Below are 15,481 nucleotides of genomic sequence, written 5' to 3' on the forward strand. Positions count from 1 at the left end.
TAAATCTTGAATATAGTCGTGTATCATCACAAATGTTTTTTTAACTATTATAACAGGGAATTATATTATGGTCAATCACATCATATAATGATATTATAAGCATTGATACTGTAAAAAGTAGTAGTGATTCTAATAATAAACCTACACAGCAGAAGGAAAAAACTATTCTTAAACCACTGTCCTGCAGGAACCATCATTAGAACACAGGAGCCATTTATAGCGGTCTGTACTCTGTGAATGGACTGCTTGCAGACGAAGGGTTTCTTGCCTGACATACATAGATAATCGAGCTCTCCATTCACAGAAGACAGGCTGCTATAAATGTTTCATTCTTCTCATAAAAATATGTTGAGTTTAGCTGTGATTATATATTATGTGATTTCTTTCCTGTTGTAAATGTATTTTTTTTTTCCCATGCCATGAGGTTATGAGAATTTTTACTTTTAATACGTTGAACATTGAGAAATCATGTTGTATACTGATGAAACATTTAGTCTTATCATCAGCATTGTGTTACCCTCTTCAAGGTCAGTTTTATTCCAGCATATTATCAAGAAGACCTAGCACTATGATGCATGGATATAATAGCAGAACTGTTTACTACTGGCCTTAATTCCTTCCGGGCCAGTTTTCTGGGGGGAGAATATTATGCTCTGGTAAGACAGATGATACAATATAGGGAACACATGTGTCCGTTAGATTATTGCACAAAATTTTTTCAATGGAACATGTTATCAGACTCTGAGTAACACTGAGCAGTTTTAAACCAGAAAGCATTGCCAGAATATCAGATGCTGGATGAAACTGTTTTTATTACTGAACATACAGCAATGGATCTGAGGATGTGACTAGACCTTTACATTTACCTTTTAAAACAAGTCTTAGAGGGATTTGGTTCATATGCATTCTTCTCCTGGAGAGCAGGGTCATCAAACATTCATTAGAAGCGTAGCCTTAAATAACGTGTTAGAGGAGAAAAGGATATAGTCACTAATTACTAGGGGGTAGAAGAGGGGTCTCAGTGTTCCCATACGTATTAATTAGCGTACATTAATTATCTTTACTGGTTCTGCAAAACCTATTCACTTGCAATTCCCTGACTGAATGCTGCAAATTTTCTTTTATTTGAATGAAAAAGCATGTTTTATCTTATTAGCCTTTGTAGCTTCTGAACTCATTGTAACTCTAGACAGATAGATGTGATGTGAAATAGATAGATAGATAGATAGATAGATAGATAGATAGATAGATAGATAGATAGATAGATAGATAGATAGATAGATAGATAGATAGATAGATAATGAGTAAATAGATAGATAGATAGATAATGAGTAATTAGATAGATAGATAGATAGATAGATAGATAGATAGATAGATAGATAGATAGATAGATAGATAGATAGATATGTGATAGATTGATAGATCAGAGGTGTAGCTAGGTTCACCTGCACCCGAGGAAGATTCAGATTGGCGCCCCCCCAACTTATTTCCCGCCATCTCCTTCCCCCTTGCCATGTTTACTTTCTCTACCAATCAATGAGGTGTCAGACGGCCCCTTGTAGATAGTGCCACACACAGCCCACCTTGTAAATAGCGCCACACAGCCCCCCTTGTAGAGAGTGCCACACACAGCACACTGCCTCTTTGTAAATAGCGCCACACACACCCCCCTTGTAAATAGCGCCACATTCCCACCCTTTTAAATAGCGCCACACTCCCCCCTTGTACTTAGCGCCACACTGTAAACAGACCGGTGAGTGGTAGCCTACCACTACCACTCTTTGCTCTGCCTGACGTGACTTACCGGAGGAGCCGAGGAGGTCATGCGACGCAGGCAGCGGCGGAGTTCCTTCTGACTAGGGTCGGTGACAGCCAGGGCCGGCCTTAGGTTGGATGGCGCCCTGTGCGGGACTCTCTATTGCCGCCCCCTACAAAAAAAATAAAATTAACCACATATATAGACATGCACATACTGGAACATATATACTGTACATACATAAAGACAGGTATTTAGACATACAAGCAAATATACATACACACATCTGGAATATATACATACAGGTAAATATATAGACGTACAGACGCATATACACACACCGGCAGATAATTACACAGACAGAAACATATACAAATACATAAAAGGCACATATATAGAAGCACAAAGACACATTCACAAACAGACCCATATATACCCAGTACAAATATAGTTGTAGATTTTACGTGCAGCCCTATGTAACACCACAGATAACACAGTCATAACTGAGTACAGATAATGTAGTAGATGTTACCTGCAGTCCTGTGTAACACCACAGATAACACACAGTGATAACTTTCTGAGTACAGATAATGTAGTGGATGTTACCTGCAGTCCTATGTAACACCGCTGATAACACAGTTATAACTCTCTCAGTACAGATAATGTAGTAGTGTTACCTGCAGTCCTATGTAACACCACAGATAACACATGGGTATATAGGGGTCAGCAGGGTATATAAGGGTTAGCAGGGTATATACGGGCAGCAGCGTGTATAAGGGGCAGCAGGGTATATAAAGGGCAGCATGTTATATAAGGGGCAGTAGGATATATAGGGGACAGAAGGCTATATAGGGGGCAGCAGGGTATATAGGGGCAACAGGGTACGTAGGGGCAGCAGGGTATATAGGGGCAGCAGGGTATATAGGGGCAGCACAGATATCTGCATTTTATATGTTCTACTTTAATATTAAACACACACTTTTACAAAGAAACATAAACACATGCAGAGACATATATATATACACACACACACACACACACACACACACTGTAACATACAAACACAGAGAAACATACTGTATACACAGAGACACATACTGTATACACACACACATATACACATATACACACAGACACACATGAACACTTACCATGTATCCTTGCTGACAGGATAACAGGTTTATTGCAGGACGGGCTGTAGGCAGAGCTTCTTCCTCTGCTTCACGGCTGTTATTTACTCCGTGTGTGTGCAGAGCAGATGCAGAGCCCAGTGGCGCCCTCTACATGCTGGGAGGGTGCAGCACGGGAGTGGACCCGAGTCAGAACGCCGCTGCGTGATCTCCTGGCTCTTAATGAAGCTGAAAGCTGCTGCAGGTGTCCGACATACAGGGCGCCAATCAGCATCATTCAGCTGCTCTGCGGCGCCCCCCCTTCCCTACCAACTAGTTGCGCCCAAGGGGAACATGCCCCATCTGCCCCCCCCCCCCTCTAGCTACGCCCCTGAGATTGATAGATAGATAGATAGATAGATAGATAGATAGATAGATAGATAGATATGAAATATTAGATTTATACAGCCATGTATAAACCATCACAGTGGAAATCTCTTCAAATAGACTAGTTAGCAGAACATTCACGATTGGGTGGACTAAGGAGAACATGAATATGAAGAACACAGTTTTTCTATTTTTGACTTGTACAATATTTCATCTAGGTCTGGCCATTATATTTGGGTCTTCTATTTATTAAGTATGCGAAACATTGTATATTACTGTATGGCATTTGGTCAGTCATCAATGAAATAACTGGTTACTGACTTTTTCAGATCCATACTCTAGACTGCTTTTATTATCCTACTTCTTTGATAGTTACTATACCTTATTCTAATAAAAGAAATAAACACAAGATCTCCGTTTTTGATCTTGATTCTTACAGGATCACAGTGGAGAGGGTTATGGACTGTTCCTGCTTTCCTTGTATGTTGTGTACATCATTTAAGTCTTAACCTCATGAATATTGGTGGTTCTGCCACAGTCCAGATATATCCTTATTCAACAGTCATGCTTGTTTCACAGTGAACATGTTCTCACTTCATGATAGATGAATAAATTGAAAATAAACTTTAAATATATGTAGAAATGGCCCCGGTTGTAGTAAATGTAATAAAATAAGCAGTTCCATTCAAGAATAATAGTCCCTTATTTGACAACAATGAGGCAAGCTGAGCTGTCTGAAATGTGTTAGGCCATTGATAGTTTCAGACTCTGTCCTTTCCAGATCATAAACTAGCTGAGAACATGATGCCCGAGCTGTGGGCAGATCTTTCCATTTGTTGTTATAATAGGGGCCTGTAGGGGTCACCAGGCAGAGAGTGAAGAAGCGTCTATCTGGAAGCGGTAAAGGAATTTACCATATGTTATGTACATATTCTGCATTCCAGCAATACTTTTTTCTTAAATGTAGGACATTCCTCATCCCCTTCACACTGACTTTTACAGCCATGTCCTGGTGTAGCTGCAAAGTTACGACCAGCTAATCCCTTGATGGGGTCCATAAGGCCCCCATTGATAGAAAACGTCTCTCCTAGGGAGAATCATTGAAATACCACATGAAGATAGACTGGGAAACCTTGGAATTTCCATTTACCAATTTCAGAGCATGACTAAAATAGCAAAGGATCAATGACTGCTTCTCATAGCACTACATCAAACGCCACACATTAGCCTTATACTCTACACAACCAAATTGATGGCACGTATTATTTGTTTTTTTTGGGTATTTAAATCGAGTGTTTTATAGAGAATGTTTGAAAACAGTCAGTTTATTCTTATTACCCCCTGCAGGTTTTCCTCATCCACTGAGCATCGATATAATGTACGGAGATCATTCAAGAACCAAGAGGGAGTTATGCGTTTCTTCCATTCATGCTCAATCCCAATACCATTGCTGCAAAAGGGGTAGATTCTCTTCTTTCTTTACTCCATGCCAATTCATACCCCCTTTCTTCAGGCTGTTGGCATATAATGGTATCCAGGCTTGTTGTGGCCTGACTCTTTTTTGTTCTTGCCTCCCTTTTGTATTCAGTTGACTGTCTAAAAGTTGTGACTTTATTGACACCAAAACTCCTTTATGAGAAGGGTTCCATGGGGCTAGTCATGTGATTCCTCTGGGCAAATCATCTGAGAGCAAATCAGTGTTTTACGTAGACATGCGCCACCTTACTGACCAGCAGTTTGAAGGCTCATTTAATGGTTACACTATCTTGGTGCATCTGATAGTTGCCCTAATATAAAATGCTATGTGTCAGTGACTTATTCTCTGTGGTCTCGTATTATCTTTTGCTATGTTTCCAATGAATCTTCTTGGTTTAAATCTCATAGTGTCTTGACCTGACCATCTCATTGGTGATTTCTAAGAGTAAAGAGTATGGTCTATATGTGCTGTGGAATAATTACGTTTCTGTGGTATCACAGTCGAAATGTGGATCTTAACAGCTGTATTAATATTTTTCGGTATTTTTAAAATTAGTTACCATTGGTTCTAATAAGTTTTTAGGTGTTTGGGCGTTCATTTAATTTTTCTGTGATTGTTTTGTTGATTAAACAAATTATCATAAGCCAGTGACTTTTTAAGTTTTTATTAAAGTTGCAGAATTAGGGAAAAAGAACCATTGATATAGAAGGTGATGTCTAAACAGTTTGATTCATTGTCCCAAATGCTGACACAGCTACTTTTATCAGCGCTGTACAAGTCCGCAGCCTCTTATGAGCGATGTTAGTCTCCCAGTATCTCCTCTGTCACAGTGAACAGATGGGGGATGCTCAGCTGTCCTCAAGCAGCTCTGATACATATTCATTTTCCCATCCCTGAACTGTGGTCCTGAAATGGCACAGATGGAGAGTGGCCTGTTGGCTGGTCTCTATTTCCTTGTGATGTCCAGCTGCTCTGTATTTGATATATGAGTGGACATGGATTGCACTGATTTCAGTTTAAGGTCCTGCTATGGAAATAGTTAGCTGGCTTTGCTTTGGGAATAGTGGCTATTCTTATATCTTGGGGGATGGTATTGGGCCGTTTTCTATTTGGGTGCTGGATTACATGAACTGCCCCTCTAAATACATACATACATGACTGCCAAACACCCATATTGAGAAGAAATGGTATTCCGTGAACAATCCTAATACTTATAGTTCGTTCACAGAGTAATTTGTGTTAATTAAATTAACAGATGTCTAAGCGAGTTGCTGAGAGCTTTCCCAGTCAGGAATACCGTGTTGTAAACAGTAATTGATCATTTATGACTTTGGCTTAAAAAATAATTTGGTCTCTTTACATTAAAAAGCAGAAATATCTTCATAAAACCAGTACAAAAAGAATAATAATTACAATAATAAGAAAAATAAATAGTTAATTTTGTTCTATTTTTTTTAGTTCTTCTAGCTTCTTCATACTTCCATTGTATCCCACATGCCTAATATCTATTATACAGTACTATATATATATATATATATATATATATATATATATATATATATATTGGAACCCGCTTTCAATACATTTTGATCAGTATTTTATATCCGTCCATGTCTTCAATATTACAGGCGTCATGTATCAAGCTTGTATGACAAAAAGTTGTGTCCCAAAATATGGCGGACAGTTCCTAGACCGTATTTACTAACATTACTTGATTTTTTTTTTTCCAGATACTGATAGCAACAACAGATGTTAAACTGGAGGTCTGGCTAAGTAGTAGCTTTATGCGGAAAGTATGGAGTATTAGTATATTAGTCCAAGTCCTACAACACTACAGGAGTCATGTATCAAGTATGACAACAAATTGTATCCGAAAATATGGTGGACAGATTATAGACCCTATTTAATAAAAAAAATATATATTTCTGATACCAATAGCTTTCAAGCTGGGGGTATAGCTAAACAGATGCATGGAAGGTTGAAATAAATTGATGAACTGTTCTACAACATAAACAAAATTTGCATATTCAGTGACATTAGCATTAACACAATTTATTATTATAATTATTATCTCTAAGAAAATCAAATGAATAAATTCATCGTGCAATAGAACAGTACAGACCAGATATAATAGGAGAGTGGGCCTTGCCAGATGAGCTTACAATCTATTTATTGATTGATTGATTGATTGATTGATTGATTGATTGATTGATTGATTGATTGATTGATTGATTGATTTATAACCCCGAGACATAACTTTATTCATGACTATTCCTAATTCCACATCTCTGGTTACAGAACTGGTTTCTTAAATGCTGAAGAGCTGGGGTCTTCAAATAGTGAGCTCACTTTGTTATACGACAGAATATGACACCCCAGGGGAAACATGAATTCAGGCCTGACACAAGATTGAAATGTTTTTCTGCCTCACTGAGCGAGCCGCACACTTTCTTCCTAATCAAATTTTGTTATATTTGCTGTGGTTTTTCAACTTTGTTTTCATCATTTAAGGGAAGCGCAGCACAAATAACATTAGTTATAGCAAAGTAATAGAGTCTAAGGTCGGCTCATAGCCTTGATCAGGGTCTGTACACAACACAGTTGGACAACACGGCTCCGACATACAATAAAAAAAATGCATTTAAAGTCATATATATCACTATTAGATTTTTTGTGACTTTTCATTATGATGATCGGTCAAACAACGTTTATACATTGACATTGACATTCATTTACTCTATCAGTATTTATTTTTATTTTATTGATTGATTGATTGATTTATTTATATATATATATATGTACATTACCATTCAAAAGTTTAGGGTCACTTAGAAATTTCCTTATTTTTGAAAGAAAAGCACAGTTTTTTTCAATGAAGATAACATTAAATTAATCAGAAATACACTCTATACATTGTTAATGTGCTAAATGACTATTCTAGCTGCAAACGTCTGGTTTTTAATGCAATATCTACATAGGTGTATAGAGGCCCATTTCCAGCAACCATCACTCCAGTGTTCTAATGGTACATTGTGTTTGCTAACTGTGTTAGAAGGCTAATGGATGATTAGAAAACACTTGAAAACCCTTGTGCAATTATGTTAGCACCGCTGTTTAGAGGAGATATAAAACTGACCTTCCTTTGAGCTAGTTGAGAATCTGGAGCATTACATTTGTGGGTTCGATTAAACTCTCAAAATGGCTAGAAAAAGAGAGCTTTCATGTGAAACTCGACAGTCTATTCTTGTTCTTAGAAATGAAGGCTATTCCATGCGAGAAATTGCCAAGAAACGGAAGATTTCCTACAACGGTGTGTACTACTCCCTTCAGAGGACAGCACACACAGGCTCTAACCAGAGTAGAAAGAGAAGTGGGAGGCCCCGCTGCACAACTGAGCAACAAGACAAGTACATTAGAGTCTCTAGTTTGAGAAATAGACGCCTCACAGGTCCTCAACTGGCAGCTTCATTAAATAGTACCCACAAAACGCCAGTGTCAACGTGTACTGTGACAAAGCAGACAGGCTAAGATTATTAACTCTTACTCATGCAGAATATTCAAGACAGGACATATCTCTAGAAATTCACAAGATAAATAATGATCTACAGTGAAGAGGCGACTCTGGGATGCTGTCCTTCAGGGCAGAGTGGCAAAGAAAAAGCCATATCTGAGTCTGGCTAATAAAAGGAAAAGAATAATATGGGCAAAAGCACACAGACATTGGACAGAGGAAGATTGGAAAAAAGTGTTATGGACAGACAAATCGAAGTTTGAGGTGTTTGGATCACACAGAAGAACATTTGTGAGACGCAGAACTACTGAAAAGATGCTGGAAGAGTGCCTGATGCCATCTGTCAAGCATGGTGGAGGTAATGTGATGGTCTGAGGTTACTTTGGTGCTGGTAAAGTGGGAGATTTGTATAAGGTAAAAGGGATTTTGAATAAGGAAGGCTATCACTCCATTTTGCAACGCCATGCCATACCCTGTGGACAGCGCTTGATTGGAGCCAATTTCATCCTACAACAGGACAATGACCCAAAGCACACCTCCAAATTATGCAAGAACTATTTAGCGAAGAAGCAGGCAGCTGGTATTCTATCTGTAATGGAGTGGCCAACGCAGTCACCAGATCTCAACCCCATAGAGCTGTTGTGGGAGCAGCTTGACCGTATGGTACGCAAGAAGGGCCCATCAAGCCAATCCAACTTGTGGGAGGGGCTTCTGGAAGCATGGGGTGAAATTTCTCCCGATTACCTCACCAAATTAAGAGCTAGAATGCCAAAGGTCTGCAATGCTGTAATTGCTGCAAATGGAGCATTCTTTGACGAAAGCAAAGTTTGACGGAGAAAATTATTATTTCAAATAAAAATCATTAGTTCTAACCTTGTCAATGTCTTGACTATATTTTCTAGTAATTTTGCAACTCATTCGATAAATATAAGTGTGAGTTTTCATAGAAAACACAAAATTGTCTGGGTGACCCCAAACTTTTGAACGGTAGTGTATTTATATATATATATATATATATATATATATATATATATATATATATATATATATATACTAAGTTACAGTCAGGAAAAGCACTTTTTTTATTTCCCAAATTAATATTAAAAATAGATTTTTAATCATTCGTTTTTCTCTGATTTTCTATTGTTCTAAGACAAAAACATAAAAATTCTTCAAAAGCTAGTAACTTTTGTAATGATCATTGATGCTTCTTGCCATAGCACAGCAATCTGACTGATTCTACTTTTTCACGCAGCTATTGATAAATTAGCGTCCTACTTCTCATTAACATAACAGCAGCCATTGACGGTGGGCATGAAATGGATGGGGGCTCATAGATTCCATTGTGCTAAATGGCTAAATAGTGCTGAGCTCCAGGCAGCAGGCAGGAAACAGGAGCAAGAAAAGGAGGCGATAGATTAAATAACAGTAGATAACCTAAGAAATAAGTGTTTCTACTTTGCCTTCCAGTAACTTGCAAATGACATCGACTTCATGCTGTCAGCTAAATTAGACTTGGGATATCCCCTGCAAGATAATGTATCAGTACAGAAAGAAGTTGCTTCTATATTAATCCACGGTGGCATTGCTGTGATTTACGGTGGTATCCTCTGAGTTGTTAGTTAACCCTTGTCCTCCAGGACACATGTATAAATAAAATAAAACTCATAATGTCGATTCCTATCTGAAAAAAATGGTGCAACTTATACAAAGTGACACACAGATGTATGTGAGTTTGGAAATGTCCTGTAGAGAACCCTTTTAGAATGTATGCCTGTTCTTACATGGCATTGGTTGGCTGAATGGCCGCTGGGCTCTGAGACAGTGGAACGTCCACATCTACAAGGTTTCCATTTCTTCTTGCACTGCATTGCTGTATAAATACGTTCTATTGGAAATCTTCATATTCAAACAATCTTTATATTTTTACGCAATATCCAAATCAGTGCTATTGAACGGCATTATAGATATCCGGTAATAGTGATATTATTAACCCATTTCACCCATCATTTTTCTTATTTAATCATATCATAGATAACCTCTGTGGCTGCTAAAGGGCCCTTGAAGAAGAAGGGCCTAGTATGACTCTATATAGAGCTCCCGTCTCACAGATGGCAATAGTTAGAGGCAAAGAAGTGCCAGACCTTGCTGTCCTAAAATAGGAGGTCTGGTGGTAGCAAGCAGACCAACATTGGGTCCCATTTTTATTTTTTCCATATGGTCCCCTCTTCTCTGTGTTGACCTTCTGTATTTGAATGACATAAGAGAGATGTTTATGAAGTTGTTGCAGTACTTGGTAAAGATGCAGATTTATTTATGAGCGTACAGTATGTAATATTTATGTGTGCTCTCATGTCTATATAGATAAATGCTATAGTCCTACATTAAGTCATACATTTGTGTTACTCTCGTTTTGCAGTTATAGAAGGGTAATATCTTTCCACAGCTGTGGTTTGGCACTCCCGGTTGCCCTGGTGGCTCCCCCTTGCTCTTATGGTACAAATACACCCAATAGAGGTGATCTCATATCCCAGGCGTCCGTGACTCTCTTGCCTTGCTGCGGAGACAAATTGTCAAGAAATCAGATGGTTGAGCATGACTCCACGGATGCAAGCTATCAAGAAGATTAAGTATGTGGGTTAAGGATGCGATTTCACTCTTACCCATTCCTCCTGGGACACAGGATTTAATCAGTCTAGATTCAGGGGCTGCATAAACAAGCTCTTAGCATTTCTACCTTTTAATCTTTTGACCGTGGTGTCTGGGTGTTCTCCAAATATGAGAGTTATAATAAGGGGGCATTTCCGTTTGGTACAGTGGACCTTGTTAAAAATGTCAGTCCTTACTCATCAAAATGACTGCTCTTTTACTTCCCGTGGTCATTAGAGCAATGGACTGGCTGTCCCTGTCACAAGGTTGATGTTCAGGGACTGTCACCTGTTCAGAAATGCATCTTCTTGGCAAGTTGTGTCCTGCCGGCCCATATATTTTTGACCAAGTATACGTCAACCAGCTGCCATATGGATAATCATTTTGTCCTCTATATTAACCCATTCATCTCTACAAAGAGATCTGTATTGTCACTACTTTCTGCACAAACCACTCGATCCTCCGATAAATTGTAAAAAATGAATACAATGCAAAGTTTACAACTTATACAACGGTATAAATGAATGTGTATAGAATTTTTAAAAAAAAATATATGTGAAGTTCATAATTTGGAAATTAGCGCAATGTGCCTTCATGGTGTATGTAGTGCATTATGTGATTATCTCAGGCATGTTATGCAGCAAATGGTCCAAAGAGCCACACATGATCTGGTTCACATGAGCATGTGTGGAAGTGTCAATCATTTCTTGATGAAGACTGCTGTGTCTTTGCTATAACTGTCACACTGGGGACGCAACAGGTTGTGTGTGATTTGTAATTAATCCATTTACGCTTAATTATTGCAGCTTGGGACTACGGCTGTTCACGTCTGACATTCATCTTTATTTAACCATAGTTCCCATAAGACAATGGAAGTTTAAGTTAAAAATCACTATGATGAATTCTATCTCTTCTTTTGTTTTTAGTTAAATTTTGCCGAAAAGCACAATCCATCAATTGTGCAACCATAACTGTGAATCTGTATGTGTGTGTAAAAAGTGAGCCTCCCTGTTTGGTCAGATGTAGTTTTGGAGTATGATTCCTAGTGGATTGGAATGTCAGCAGTTTGCACTAATGGCCATTTACATATTTAGATAAATATTCATATGTTTTTGGGTATAGATATTAGTAATGTTTAAATAAAAACATTAGTAATAATATAGATTTTTGTTATAACTACCCAGAAACTAGAATTAATACCATTACTGCATATCATGTAGTATGATCCTATACATATAAGTCAAACTTCTCTAAGTAATAATAAATTCACAAAATAGACATTGGATTATTTAATTTTTGAAAAACATTTTTAGCAAGATAGACAATTAGACGTCCATGGTTCGTGTCATGTCTGATTAACCCTATTACCCTCCAAATTTACCCTGTCCAGTAATCCTATTTCACAGATTGTATTGTCATTTAAAAATGGCTGTCAAGCAGAAGACCTACTGCTAACATGGGTACAGCTGCCTCCCACAGAGAAATGGGGTCTATCATGGTGTGTATCGCTGAACAGAACTCAGCAAATATTTGCACCCTGAATTTTGTTTTGCACGTTGGATGGAGATAGAAGATGATGGGCTATAACAAGTTCTTCTGTCCCACGTACTGGTCATTCACTGAGATTCTCCTTATATAGCTTTTAGGAGAACCTGGAACAAAAGACCAGTTTAGGACGCTGCTGAATAGATTAACAAGATTTCCATAATTAGGGGCCGCTTGGAACAATAGTATCCATCCCCTCCCCATCTTCTATCAGTCCTTTGTCTTCAGCAGTGGATAATGGACGAGCAGCCAGGGTGGGAATCTGGGATGCCATTTGGTCACTGGGCAGGCATTTTCTCACACTGCCAGGAACGCGCATTCAAACATCTGGCCTATTCCAAATCACTTTTCTTTTCATCTTGGGCCTTGCAACTCCTCGTCCACCTGTCAGACTGTTGTATTTCATTTTTCCCATTTGCAAACGTGCGTGACATACTGCTAATGACTGTAAACACAACAATTAAACATTCACCATCGATCTAAAATGGCCAAGGGTAAGCCTGTCATGGCCTAGGCCTAAAACATGAGTTGTCTCTTTTGTTGCACATGTGGTGCAATTTAATGGCTGTTCTCCTACCTTAGCTATTGCCTTATCCTATTACTAATGGCTGCTCGGTGAGTTGATAAGTACAACTGGTCATTATATACGGTGGCTCAGCGGTTCACACTGTTGCCTTGAAGGACTGGATTCCTGGGTTTAAATGCGACCAAGGACAACATCTGCATGGAGTCTGTATGTTCTCCTTGTGTTTGTGTGGGTTTCCTCCCAAATTCCAAAAACATGCAGATACGTCAATTGGCTTCCTATGATAGTGTGTTTGAGGCAGGAGAATTAGATTGTGAGCCCCAATGAGGACAGGAGCTGATGCGAATGATGGAAATCTCTGTGCAGTCCTGCAGTGTATGTTGGTGCTATATTATCAAAGGAAATATAAATATTACTGCTTGATATGTTATTATTATTTAAATATGACAGGGAATGGAAATTACAAGTCCAATTATTCAGATAAAAGGGATAATATGGAACTGCAGTTAAGTGAATAGTCATTTTCATTTCTGTGTAACCCTTCCATGTACCTGGTATATACATGATGTAACAACATTTTAATATATACTAAGGTCTAGGTCCATGGCTAGCTATTTCCTCAACCAGTATGAGGCTACACGTTCACTGTATTGAGAGCATATTGTATAAACCATTTTATATTGCCTCCCCCAATTTCATTATCATACCTCTGCAGTTGACTACCATTCTATATCACATCTAGAGTATTCATTCTGCTGCTCTCACTTTAACAATTTTCTCTCTAGATGTAGCATTATTTTATATTGGAGTTTATTTATTATGTAGACAAACTAGGCCTTGGTCTAGGGTAACCATTTACAGGGATATCACTGAATATAAATATGTTAATGTTAGGAGTATTCTAATAGCATTTATTTTCCCTCTTTCTTTATAATAATGTAACTTCCTGAAATTATCCGACACCTATTGAAAGTTAGGTAATGAGATATAAACCTTTTGACAATTTATCTGGTAATTTATGGATATTTATACAATTTTCATAATTTAATATTTAGCTATTTATTATCCTGATGAAACAACCCCTGTCCATATACGCTATTATGGCATATGGACGTCATAAAGGCGGGGGAGACCCCCCACCCTGGATCACCCTCTTTTAGTCAGAGCGGAGAGTCACTGCTTACAATGGCTTTCATTCTGGTGTACTTTACTTGTCCATGTATTACATGGTTGACCATACTACATATGGCTAGCTGGCATCTTTCCTCAGCAATAACAGCTTATTGCTGGGCGTTTATAATGCTGGATACCCTGAAACCAGCTAATCCTCAGGTCGGCTTTAATATCTAAATGGATTGTCACATTGAGACATCACATTAAAAGAGGGCCTCAAACTTTGGAAGTACTTTACAGAATATATATGTCAAATGTTTAAGCAATTCTCTAATAGTGTTTATTAATAGACTCACTCACTTTAGCGGTGGGCGTAATAAAAATATAGAGCAGGTGGAGAAGAATGTCAAATTTTCTGTACCCTTAGTAACCGACGGCAAGCTATATATATATATATATATATATATATATATATATATATATACATACAATAAATTTTGCTAAAAATAGAAAAGAGATTTACTAAAAGTTTCGCTCACCTCATAACCACCACGCTATGGTTGCGTTTCCAATGCGTTTTTCATTGTGCTTGACTGATGCAAATTGATGTATAGTTGATCCGAATGCTGCAGGTGCTTGTAGATGCTCCTAAACGTCTCCTGTGTCGACCGCAGGTGATCAAAGCAATAATGGTGTGTAGTAAAGGCGGATCCAGCACTCAAAATTAAAAGTTCCAAGTTTTATTTAGGTCATGTTAAAACAAAGGTAAAACAAAGAATCCCGGGACACTAATTTTGAGTGCTGGATCCGCCTTTACTACACACAATTATTGAATAAATTTTGCTGCATACTATGTAGCAGGTTTAATTATTTGTTATTTCTGACATGCTCATGAGACAGAATTCTCCAGACACGTGTCTTAGTCTTAAAGGGGTTATCCTGGGACCCCCCCCCCCCCCCAAAAAAAAAAATCCACAGAACCACAAGCAAACACCTTTAAGCATGGCACCTTGTCGTCTGAGTGGCCAGAAACATAATTTTGTGTTACTCACGGCACCACGATGTAGTGCCAGAGCCGCTTGTCATCTACCGGTAATGAGGCGGGACTTGCAGTTTCAGTGTGCGCTATAAAACGACATGTCCCGGCATCTTCTTCTTTGCCCTGTCCTTCTCCATCTCTGCCCACAATCTGCATGTGATTGGTAGTGTCTTGCCGAGAGCAGAGTGGAAGAAGGGGGCTGGCTTAATTCTTCAACAGTGCCACAGTGCCAGGCCCCTAGCGATCATGTGATTTGATGACACGCCGACACGAAGACCTACCTCGTCACGTGGTTCCTGTGTCGACCCTATTCACTGCTGAATAAACTACAGGAATTCCTGGAACACGTGACTGTGTTCTCAATCGGCA

The 15,481-nt window shown here is 38.6% G+C and overlaps 1 long non-coding RNA gene across 1 annotated transcript; it reads right to left on the bottom strand.

The window, feature by feature from the left end:
• Positions 1-864: 864 nt before the first annotated feature.
• On the bottom strand, positions 865-2,992 carry LOC142740717 (uncharacterized). Its single transcript, XR_012880862.1, has 3 exons — positions 2,908-2,992; positions 1,805-1,928; positions 865-953 (listed from the first exon to the last, which is right to left on the bottom strand). It is a non-coding gene; the product is annotated as an uncharacterized LOC142740717 (long non-coding RNA).
• Between the last annotated feature and the right edge of the window lie 12,489 nt (positions 2,993-15,481).

The sequence above is a fragment of the Rhinoderma darwinii genome, chromosome 2 (assembly GCF_050947455.1).
Source record: "Rhinoderma darwinii isolate aRhiDar2 chromosome 2, aRhiDar2.hap1, whole genome shotgun sequence".
NCBI classification, from domain to species: domain Eukaryota; kingdom Metazoa; phylum Chordata; class Amphibia; order Anura; family Rhinodermatidae; genus Rhinoderma; species Rhinoderma darwinii.